The sequence below is a fragment of the Cuculus canorus genome, chromosome 2, assembly GCF_017976375.1.
Source record: "Cuculus canorus isolate bCucCan1 chromosome 2, bCucCan1.pri, whole genome shotgun sequence".
Classification (NCBI taxonomy): domain Eukaryota; kingdom Metazoa; phylum Chordata; class Aves; order Cuculiformes; family Cuculidae; genus Cuculus; species Cuculus canorus.
Genome location: NC_071402.1, coordinates 142,731,320 through 142,743,677, shown reverse-complemented (window position 1 = coordinate 142,743,677; position 12,358 = coordinate 142,731,320). Strand labels below are relative to the sequence as shown.

The following is a 12,358-nucleotide window of genomic DNA, read 5'->3' as shown; positions in this document are numbered from 1 at the left end:
GCAGCCCCTCGTCGGGGCGGAGCCGCCCCGCAGTCACCGCCCCGGGACCCCCCGCTCCGGGCCGGGCATTACCCGCAGCGGCCCCGCCGCTCCCCGCAGCGCCTCGGGTTCGCCCTCGTCCTCCGCGCAGCCCGCCGCGGGGTCAGGGCGGAGGAGCGCTCTGCCCCGCTAATCCCCCGCAAAGCCCGCCCCGGGCGGCCTGACTGCTCTCCGCAGCTCCTAAAAGGGGTGTCGCGAGGGGGGTGCGGGTCTCGTCTGCTGGGCAACAGGTGATGGGACGAGAGGAAGCGGCCTCAAGTTGCACCAGGGAGGGTTTAGACTCGATATTGGGAAAAAATTATTTACTGAGAGAGTGGTGAAACATTGGCACAGACTGCCCAAGGAAGTGGTGGAGTTGCCATCCCTCAGGTGTTAAAAACCAAACGTGTCAACGTGGCAATTAATGACGTGGTTTCGTAGGTACAGTGGTGTTGGGCTGACAGTTGGACTGGATGATCTTAGAGGTCTCTTCCAGCCTTAACGATTCTGTGATTCTCCAGGGCTGGATCCACCCAACAAAGGATTGATGGTCCTGGAGGTCTTTTCCAACCTCAGCGATTCTACGATTCTCCAGGGCTGAATCCACCCAACAAGGGATTACGCTGCACCTCTCGGCCACCGAGCAGCCAGGGAGACTGTGGACTTCTTATGGAGAGCTACAAATTGCAGTCCTGGGGCTGCTGATGGCTACACTGTCCTGCAGAAACCTAATGGACTTACCTGGTCTGCTAAAAGTAATTGGGATCTACTACCCAGTACTACCCACTGCAGAGGGGTCACTACACAGCAGCAGCACAACATCAGTGTAATACATGATAGCAGCATTAAATTGCAAGGCAAAGTACTCAAAAGCTGGGAAATGGATGAATTTTATCAGTAGAGCTCCAATGTGATATACAAGCCAGTCTGTAATTATTCTTCTAAGGTTTTCTTTGAAGGACCTCTGCCACGTCCACTACAAAGAAGCAGCCAAACTTAATCAGCAGCAGGGAATGTGTGCTGATTGAGAAGAGGCTTCTGCTGTTGTGTTGAGTTTGACTCCTTCCGTTTTTCTAATAACATTTGAACCTGTTTTTTGTTTTTAGACAGGTCTGATAGTAGGGGTGTTGTTTCAGAGCCATCTATGTTCTTTCACAAAAGCAGAGCAGAGATCAGGTAGAGACCAGGCCTTTCCATGTGAATATATCCACAGTGGGAAAGATTGATTATCCCATCCCAGACATCAAAGAAATTACATAAAAAAGAAGCATTATAAAATTCCACAGTCTGGGAAAATCATCAGTGGAAACTGCTGCATTCTTAAACCCTGGGTCTAAACAGCCATGATCCAGATATTCGTAAAGACAAGAGGCCTCCTTAATTCCCTTTATCAAATCACTATTTTACTGTATAAAAACTGTTAACATTTTTAGGCTCTGTGCGGCATTATGCACATAGGAATTTATGAGGGAACAGTTAAGGTTCCATATAGTCTTTATTAGCACTTTTCATTGCTGGCTGTTCTGTCCTTTTATACCCTTTCCTCCCTCCTTGTTGAGACCCTATGAAAATACAAAATAAGCTTCTGGGTTTTATAATTCCATTTTAATAACTGGGGTTGGAAGCACTGGCAGAACAGGGCCTCAGTTGCAAAAACATCCATATCTTTTAAGTTTGAATCGCCATACAAGCAGAATTTCTGAAAGCTTCCCCCTCCTTGAGCAAAGCTCTCATTGATTTTAGTTATGCTTATGAGTACCTAGAACCCACTGCCTTTAGCCTGCATGTCTGGCAAGTCATGTGCAAAAGCATGACAGTCTAATCCTCCAGTCATGCAGAAGCTTGAAAAGAGTGCACCATGAAAAAAGGCTAAAAGCCTCTCAGTGGAAACCGAGGTACAAAAAGGGGATGGTGCACATTCAAACTTCTCCTCCCAGAGCTGATGTGCATCTGAGGCCTGGAGCAAGTTGCCGAGAAGTGCTTAGGAACAGTCTTAGGAGCCAGAAAAGAGAATAAATTCAGTAATCAGTTCATATGTCCCCTTCTACTCCTAGCACTGCTGTCTGAAAACAAAACCACTGCTACCCAACTTGCCTGCTTCTCGGTATCTGTTGTTCCAAAGTCATTGTCCCTTACCTATGAAGACCTGAGATTCCCCTTTAGCACTCCCTCTTCTGTCAAAGGGGCCTCAAAGGCAAAAATCCACGATGGGGCTCAGCTAATGGAGTGTTGTACACAGTTTAGTCTTCTGCAATAGTTAGTCATTCAGGTGAACTGGTCTGTGAAACTCACCGAAACAAGTACCTGTTTCATTTAGATGATCCTGGATGATGTGTAAGTAATGACAGCCCACTGCTGCAGGAAGGATCCTAGTTTAAACCAGTAAAAATCACAACCAACCTCTGAAGCCTTTAAAGGTAGGTACTGTTGAAACAAACAGGGAGCTTCATCCCTTATTGAATGACAATTTATGTGTCAAATAGACACTGTGCTAGAAAACTTAGGCATGAGGTGATGAAGTGACATGCAGTGTTATGCAGCCTGGCCACACTTCTCCTTTCCCTTTCTGTTCTTCATTCTCCATCTCAACATACCTTGGCTTTTGCCCCTCTTTTTCCCAAACATTTATGGCTTTGCTTTTCTCTAGGAAGCCTTCCAAAGAGATTTCAAAGTTCCCGAGTGAATGCGAGTATATGGTCTCTCTCCCACAAAATAAAATTAAAATAATTAAGGATGAGTAATATGTATCCAACCATTGTCAACACATAATAACAGATAAATTGTGATCATGTCCAGCTGTAGCTTGTATGAGGTTAGGCTGTGCTTAATGCCATGAGACAGCATCTGTACTACACTATCTTTTTAACAGATTGTGATTAGATTGGTTTCAGGCTCTCTCCTTGCCTTTCAACATAGTTTTAAATTTCATTAGATAATATGAGAATTAAGTCTGAAAACTATTTCTAACTTATGTGAGAAATGTGAAAGCAGTATGAACAGACATCCTTTCAGAGCATCTTCTACATTAGGTCACACTAGACAATTTCTTACAGAGTACATCATCTTATTCATTGTAATAGAATGGAACAGAAGCATATATAAGTAGAATGGACTTGTTTTAATTCAGAACTGATAGACTTAAGACTTTTATGTTCCTAGAAGCTTCTAACGACAAAAAGAAATAAAGATGAACTTGTAATTCAAGTCACCAAGTTAAGATTATAATTCATCTGATAAACTGTTTCCTGTATTGAGAAAGTCCTTGCTGCATTCAAAGAAAGTCAGGATCCTACTATGCTGGACACCATGAACCCCCTGCAAGAGGAGATCCTCCTGCTGTTGAGCACAGCTCAGCCATGGAGGTCTTCTGGGATCTAGGGCACATGCTACCTCTTTTCATCTATTTTCTTGTATTTATAATTGGGCTCTTAATATGATTCTGCCCATGAGGAGGTGTTTTGATGGGTAATTATGTACATATGCAAATAATAAGTGACACACAGAAAGATCAGCAGATACATAAATCATAACATAAGAAAACAAACAAGCATTTTTAAATAGAAGAAGAGAGACTACCGCTATAAGAATCAAAGGACTTACCTCTCTGGGGAACTCCTTTTTAACCTCTCTAGCTGCTTAACTGAGCACAGCCTGGAGCAAATATGAGGAACTCCTCCCCTTTTGGTGTTTATTACAGAGAAACAATACTTCCTGTGACACCTGAGTAAATATCCTCTAGGAAAATCACCACATAATTTGTCTACAGCTAGCTTGTTATTCCTTTGATCATAAATACCATCCACCATAATGAATTGCCACGCATACCCAAAAACATGAGTTAGTTATTGAACCCATAGATTTCTCTGAAGTAACCCTGCGCTTTACCAGATATTTTGTTTAGTTGATCAAAAGAGCTCTGTAACCCCTTTTGAAGGTCTTATATGCGTGATCCTTGTAATCACATTTAAGGGGCTGGTTAGCTCAGGAAATTGTTAATAGGATACAAAACCTTTCGCATCCAACCCAGATCAGCACAGATGTAAAGTTGTGACAGCTTTAACAGCTCTTTTATGTCCACTGACCTGACACAGTGCCTGTAGGAGAAATGTTTGTATCACTTTGAATGTACGGCACGTTGTTTCCAGGCTTTTTTAACTCTATGTATAATACAGAACATTTGGCAAACAGGCAAATAGTTAAAAAGCACAGTGGTAATTAATGAATCAAATTAAAATTGCAATCAAAAGAATTTTGAAAATTCCTGCCTCAAGAATATCTCCACCATCTCAAGAGAGCCATAGGCACAGGTGAGGGTTATAGTAATCAAAAAGCAGGAATTGCTGGAAAGTAGAAGTGATTTGGAAAACTGACAGTTCTTCACTATAATTTCCTTGTATCAGCCCATGTCATTAGAACCAGGAGCTGCCCATCTAGCACAGAAGTATTGCCTTTGAGTGGCCATAGCCTAAATCACACTGGATTCATATCCAGTAGGGGAAAAAACAATACAAGCAAACATATGCAAGACATTATGTTGAAATTTCATAGCTGTTTCTACTTGGCAGGGTTTGACGCAGTGAAGTTTTAGGCTTTTGCAGGTATTGTTTTCCATCTAAGAAAGTTCTAAATGCAACCCAATTGGAACTCATGTCTCAAACTCAATTTAAAAAAAAAAAAAAAAACAAAACCCAAACCAAACCTCTTTTTTTTTTTTTTTTTTTAATAAAGTTTGAGGAAAAGATGTATTGGAAAATTTGGAATATAAAACCTTCCACAGTTTTTCTAAAAAATCACCGGAGAGAAGCCCCAAATAACTGCAGAGAAGATTTGTGCTACAAAATGGCTTCTAGTTTCAGCAATTACTTAAAGAGTACACTTATCTCTTCCTTGGAACACACTGATTACCAAAATAACTTTAAAGGATTTTGCGTATGTGCAGTGATGTGAACTAGTAAGAAGGGGCGGGACATCTGGGGATTGCTGCTTTCTGCATGGCTGGGTATAACGTGAAGTGCCAGTGTTGAAAACGTGCAGGTAAAGATTTGGGGTCATAGTTCTGCCATTTCCAAGTATGCACAACAGATCCCTCAGAGTCATGATGTTGGCTTGAAAATTGTGGGTTTAAAAAACTAAACTAATCAATAAACATCAGTTGTGTTACCATATTGGTCATCTTGCTAAAAAAACAATTCCCCTACTAACTGCTTAGAGATTTCAAGTTCAGCACTTTATAATGTTTTTTGAAAAATATTTTTGAATCAGTTGTACAGAGTGTCTCGTTTATGTCCTGGAGCAGCAGTGCCTATTTTGTACATAATCCAAGTGAATAAAAATATATAATATATAAACTGTGTTGTTCTTTACAGCTGTTTCTCCATAGCCCCTGAAGGTTTAGGTAATAAGTACACTAGCAGTAAGTAATATACCCATTAAACAAATACCACCATTAACATTACTAGACATAAATGTACTTTGTTATACAAATACAGCTGTGAACTAATTAAGTATAAGCATCAATATATTGATAATTCAAGCAGTTAAATTTATGTGTGTTATGTACATCTAATTATCATCTGTGCTGTTCATGTATGTACTTACAGGAGAGTTGAAAAGACCTTTAACTAAAAAGAACCCAGTAGAATATTTCTACAATATTATTTATTATTATTTATACTTTTTTTCTACCCTGAATCAAAATAATATCTAAACACAGAAGTTGTTCAGTATAGACGCTCCTACATAATATATACCTGTACAGCATCCAGCCTCTGTGTTTACTGTGTTCTAAGTGCTGCCGTTTAACCGTGTTTATTAATGTGGCAAATAGAGGGCTTTTCAGATCAGATGATAAAAGAAGTTTCAGTGTTGAGCAAGTGTGTCTTTTCTTCTTCCTCTAAAGGGGCCATAGTGCACAAATGGAAGTGTCAGCCAGGAATGATAGATGGCATTGTGTATGAGTGAAAAGGAGAGGGAATAAGTTTTGTTTAGTAGCCAGAGCACATAACAGTTCTGAACTGAAAGTGGCATCTGGGATCTGCCTGAGTAGTTGGTCTCCAAATCACTTGATAACAACATGATTTTTTTCAATCATCCTTGGCTAGTGACAAAAAATTCTCCACATTCACAGTTGCCACAAACACCCATCACAATTATGCAAAGTTAAATTTCAGGCACTAAAAACATTATGGTTTACCTAAGACCAACTTCTCTCAAGACTGAATCAATTCCAGTCTCCCTGGCAAGAGTCACAGGGTACCAGCTCCTTAGTCTGTGGATTAATTGGATGTTGAAGTTACTGTTTGGAAAAATTAAGCTTCTAATCTTTGTAATGTGTAAGGAACTGTAAAATTTACTGTAAATACTCAGGAACAAGCTGGAAAAGAACAATAACCTAAGAAATGTTATTTATTTTATTTTACTATGCCTTCTTTTTTACTGTATTTTTTTAAAGTTGTTACCATGACTTTGAGGGGATATGACTTGTAAGCTTTGCAAATTTGAGGCTGGAAGTACTCAAATTACTGTTCTTGGACAATTTCAAATTTGGAATATCACATAATATGGAGAATACCTCAGGCATTCTTTGTTCTGCTCATTTTTTTTTTCCTATTTCACTGTTTCAGACATACCAGGAGCTTGCTGTCAGGCTAAATCTTCCTCCTCTTAAAGCCAGAGGTGTCAAGCACGTTGCTGGACTTCACACACTTCACAAATCCACACTTCACTAATCCCAAACAGTTGCAAAATAACAAACAAATAAACTCTAGAAGATTATCTTTTTCTTTCAGGCACAATAAAGAAGAGACAGGTTATTTGTATCACACTAGCCCCAAATTAAGAATGACAACACAATCTGAGAAGAACTTGAAAAGTTTGTTCTGAAGGTTTTCTCCATAATTCTCCTGGTACTGTTACGAATTCCTCAGCCTCCTAATCCAGAGGCACTCCACAAATGAGTCTGATAAACAGTTTCCTATTTGTGAGCCTGTCATTAATCTCTGAGGATGTTCCAAAGATAGCCCTCAGAGGATTTGGATTTGTCATCTTCTTTTTCTTTTAATCCAGTTAGGGAGTATAGCAAACAGTGACACAAACAGGATTTACGTTTGAAGGGGCCCATGCTTGGTTATGTGAGCAGCACACAGACGTGCTTGGCTCCAGTTTCCTGCCCTGGAGTTTGATCTTTTGCTGACTGCTCCTCCTTGTTGTTTGATTGTAAACATGTTTGAAAAAAACTTATTTATTTAAAAATGCAGATTCAAAAAGGAAGGAAGGAAAGGAAGGAAGGAAGGAAGGAAGGAAGGAAGGAAGGAAGGAAGGAAGGAAGGAAGGAAGGAAGGAAGAAGGGAGGGAAGGAGGGAGGGAAGGAGGGAGGGAAGGAAGGAAGGAAGGAAGGAAGGAAGGAAGGAAGGAAGGAAGGAAGGAAGGAAGGAAGGAAGGAAGGAAGGAAGGAAGGAAGGAAGGATTTTAATCTTCTTCTTGTTCTTTATTTCCATACTTGTGTCTCAGTGCTCTGACAGTTAAGAATTTCCAACACTTAATCCTTTTGAATGATGAGACAGCCTTGTCATCTCAGTTGCTAGCAGGACTAGAGGCAATCCTTCTCTGCTTCCACAGAGTGCTTCCAGCATTTCTGTGGTGACAGTTTCTTTAGACCCAAATTGTTATTAAGACTTTTCTAGCAACAAGCACTTTTTGAAATAAAACCACTGACTTTTAAGCGCTGAAGGTATTTTAAACACAAAAGTGAAGTATGAAAGCCGCGAGTATGTTATCCAGCTCATACCTTAAAATCCTTAAAATAAAGGCAAAGAATTTAGAACAATAAAAGTCTGTTAAAACATCAAGATTTTTGTGTTCCTGGAAGTATTAATTGCATATTGATTATGGCAACTGGTATTCTAAGTGGTCCTAATTGCTCAGTTCATGACCATCTCTCTCCATTATTTGTAACTCCTCCAATTTCTCCCATTAGCTGCAAACTTCATGAGAAAATATTTTTGCTTCCCAGCTATTGTCAGGACAAAATTTCTTTACAACCAAGACTGACTGATACAGACTTCCACTAGAAATAAACCTACTTTAGAATGATTTTTAATTTCATATTAGATTTTGCGACCTACAAGTAGCCAGTTTCCATTTTCTCCAATGGTGACTGACTGATTTTATAGACTCTTAGGACAATATAAGAATGACTAGCTTTAGTATTTCATATAAGCTTGAAAAATTAACAAGGGTCCACATTTAAGAAGATGTCTGATAATATATGAGGTCCAACAAAAAAAAAAAAAAAAAAACACAACCCAAGACTTATAGGCTGGGAACCAGGAGTGGAAAGGAGAGAGAAAGAGATGATTGTAGAACATGTTCTAACCTGTCACGAGACAAGGCTAAATACAATCGCTTCACTCACTATGAGTGGACACTTGTTCAAGTATAGATGCTTTCTTACCCTCAGTTGGAGTGTGGCAGCCCAGAACGCTTTGTCTGTGGAACAGTTTTTTAGCTAATTACATCACTGTGCTTGAGCACTCACCCTATTTGCTAAACCTGGCTCCTCTTCCCAAAGATCAGTTGGTGTCCAAAGGAACCCATTTATTGTCAGTAGAATATGTGAAAGCAAAAATAGTGGAGATTCTCAACAACCTCTGAGAAAATTATCTCTGGAATTGCTTTGAACATTGGCACTATCGTATTCATCTGTGTGTCAACAAAGAAAAGAACTATTTTGAAGGAAAATTTCTTTATTTATTAAATAAAAAGAATTACAGGCACAGTCTTGGGGTTGGGTTTTTTTTTGACTGGAGTCTCATGTTTTTTGACTGGAGTCCCACTTCTCAAATGCATCTTATCTGTGCTATGTTATGGTGGGCATGACAAAAAAATAAAACAAAGGTCACAGAATGCATTTTGTAGGCTTATATATAATTCCCACATGAGGTGGTACTGTTTTTGTGGCTCGTATAGAGTTATGCCTCAGATGGTATCTGACATGATTCAATATGATCTGTAAGTCACAACAACATGGCAATGTAAATTGTCTGGAGTAAAGAAAATTATTGAATAAGCTCTGAAGGTTTCAGTAAATAGGGTTTAAATTAAATCAAAAAGCTAACTTTCAAAATCCCAAAACTAGCGGTCAAAAAAGCTTATTTTCTCCTTTACATTGTCTAGATAGCAAAGAAAACTGTGCTGTGTGTGTTTATTAAATAATATACCTTTGCAAAGCTGAGGTAAGCTTATCTGGCTGTTCTTTAAAACATTTACATTGCAATTAGTGTAATGGTCCAGAAGGTACTGTGGCTAAGTGCTCTTAAGTGACAGAATTAGATTTTTAGTTTGCCTCTTAAAATTGCTTTTTTGAAAGGATTGCCAAGCAAAACTGCAGAGGAGTCATAATGGGTCTAACTGTGTAGATGTTTCCAGTCCGGGAGATGAAAGTGGTCATTATGAAGGTGCTCTAAGGTACAGGTTTAGTGACATAAACTTTGCTTCTCAAACTCAGCAGCCTTTACAGCTGCTAATGCTGAACTGTATTCAAGGAACAGACCATACAAAGCAATATTTAACTGCAGTCCACCTTAAATTATGAGCATCATGTACATGACAGGTTTTCCCTTACAGGGTCCTGTGCGAACTGGACTTCGACTTACTTTTCACACCAGAGCACAGCATCTCAAATAATAAGAGAATGGACGTGGCAATGTGTTGCTGGAAGTAGAGGTAGGGCTGTTTCACCACTGCTGCTAAGCTAGGCACTGAGAATGGCTTTTCCCAAGATGTGATCTGGCCTCACTCCTGGGCAATCTTAAGCACAGTCTGTCCTAATGACTGTTCTTACTTGGCAATTATAATAAAGTTCCCTTCATCTAAGCTGTATGTACCATATATAATCATATATAACTAATGATATTTTTTACCTCCCTTACCTGTACTTACACAACTGTGAGCCTGCAAACACACTGTTTGGAAAGACCACAGCGATTCTCATTTCAGAAGTCATGCCAGTCCCAAACTGAGAATTAGGATGAAGTAATTTATGTGGGGTTGGCTTCTCTCACCCTTGCCTGCTGCAGTGCTTCCTGTATCTTTCCTTATTAGAGCTGAAATTGCTCACTGCTGGACACCCAGTGCTGGACTGGGTAGCCCACGGGTTTGATTCACAGCTGTGGAAATTTGGTGTTCCCACTGCAGCCACTTGACTTCAGGATCAGTGTGTTTTCCAACTCTGATGTTGTTGCCTGCCATGATCACCTGCAGAGGACATTCTCAGCACAAGCCAAGACTGTGTCCTTTTTCTCTTTTTGCTAAAACACACTAGTTAATCATTGCTTTCACATACAGTTGAGGCAACAATGCAATTTTTTATTGTTTTCTAAGCCATGTGGAAGTCAGGGCTGCTGCTGTTATCCTGTGAGCGCTGCCATCCTCAATCAGCCTGTCTAGTTCAGAAAAGGTTCATTTTTCCTGCAGATGGCTTTGTGTCCTGAGGTTCTAGCTTTGATTGTGGCAACTGCCTTACTTAGCAGGCACCACAGGACACAGAGGGAAAGAGAAATGAGAACAGCAGGGGGAAGCTGACACTCACTGAAGAGGCACAGCAAAGAGCAGGCCCACCTACCGTCTCCCCTGCTTGCATCTGACAACTGAGCTCGGATTTCTATCTTCAGTTCTGCTTGAATCCAGAGAAAGGAATTGTGTGTAGCAAGCAGAAAATTGCCTACAAACTTTCCACAAATACAAACAAATTATTATTTTTTTTTACAGAAGGGACTGCAGCTGATAAAAGATTCAAAATCTTATCCCCATGTCTTGCACTCAATGCAGACCTCCTGCCTGCTTTGTTTGTAAATGTTCCAAGGAGAGTGAGCGTGATTCTCTAATTCCACTCCCTGTCTGACTCAAGAAGGAACTTCCAAATCCATTATGTGAAAGCTATCTCATCTGGCTTTAATGTTCAGAGTGCTACTGCATGCAAGTAACAAACAGCTAATTACTATATTTGTATGAGGCAGTTTCATATGGCACTATTTTCTAGTTGGAAAGCAGATGTGAGTTTCTGATTACCAGATGCATCTATTAAGATTTACATTCCTAACTCTGATCTTGTTCAAGGTAACCGTAAAACTTGTGTTGGCTTGGAATGGGCTGAGCACTCACATTTTGCAAGTGATATTTTTAAATGAAATTTGGTTACTTCCCTTACTACCTGTGTAGATACATGACAACAATAAGGAGCAATACATTACATTTTCTGGCAGTTTTTATTTCTAGGATTCTTGAATATGCCACAGTCTACATGCATATCATCAGCTTGTCAACAAAGATATTGCAGTAAGCAGTGGAGATCTCCATGCTCATAGACAGCAGGCAAGATTTCAGTTTTGAAATCTGATACAGGAGACTTGCTACACAGAAAGCAACAGGGTACTTCACATAGCTGTCTCAGAAGGAGCAAGGCACAGGATATGGTGTGTTTTGCACCTGTTATGCAACACAGAACAATTTGCCAATTAATTCAGGTAGTGTTAGAGAGAAGAGATAACATGTCTTGGATTTCCTGCTCTTAATTTATTGAACAGCTGGGCCCTTGGGACTAATAAGAACTATTTCATCAGCCTGCAGGAGGTCTACTGTTTCTGATATAATAGAAAAATACCAGCTTTCAGAATGGTAAAGTATCATTAACAGACACAGACCTTGCATAAAGAGCATCTCTGATGGACTATCGAATATATGTTCCACCTTACCTTTAAACTGGACTCCCTGATGGGCAAAATGGTAAACAGCAAGGTACATGGGGTGAGTATTTACACATTTCTTAGCTTTCTGTTTCTATACAGTGACCAGCCACGAGAAAACAAGGTAGGGAAAAACCTTCCCATGACTTCCTCCTGGCACATAGGTGGCAGGAGACTTTCAGTTCCTAGGCATTTCTTGCATGGATCCTAGAACCTAGGTGACAACCTCAAGTGACTTAGGCCCTACTGAGGGAACACGGATGTAGAGAACTTAATGTGTTTATTTAGGAAATAACTGAGGAAATAACTCATAGGAGACTAACTCAGCTGTTAGTTTCTTTCTCTCTGAAGCTTCATTAATACAAATAGGAAGAACAGGTAATACAATAGAAAGTCTTTGGACTCGACAACAAATTCCCAGAATCTTCTCACTTTCAAACTAATAAATAAATCAAATGTTCCTTATTCATGAAGATGACAGTACCATCTTACAATGCCTGCTCTGTTGCCAGATGCAGTTCAACTAAGACAGAGGGTCTTATTTTTTTTTTCACTTTGAGAAAGAGGGCTTATTGAAGTACCAGCTGCTCTAAAAGTTA

General features: G+C 39.9%; 1 protein-coding gene across 7 annotated transcripts in view; it reads right to left on the bottom strand.

The window, feature by feature from the left end:
* Positions 1–3,912, bottom strand: part of MYO3A (myosin IIIA) — a 119,654-nt gene extending 115,742 nt beyond the window's left edge. For 6 of the 7 annotated variants that reach the window (XR_008448783.1, XR_008448784.1, XR_008448785.1 and 3 more), the window contains exon 1: positions 73–190. The gene's annotated coding sequence lies outside the window, so the exon portion shown is untranslated. Of the gene's footprint in view, positions 1–72; positions 191–3,618 lie in introns of those variants that run through there. The other variant, XM_054060104.1, reaches the window with a different exon arrangement.
* Positions 3,913–12,358: the final 8,446 nt, after the last annotated feature.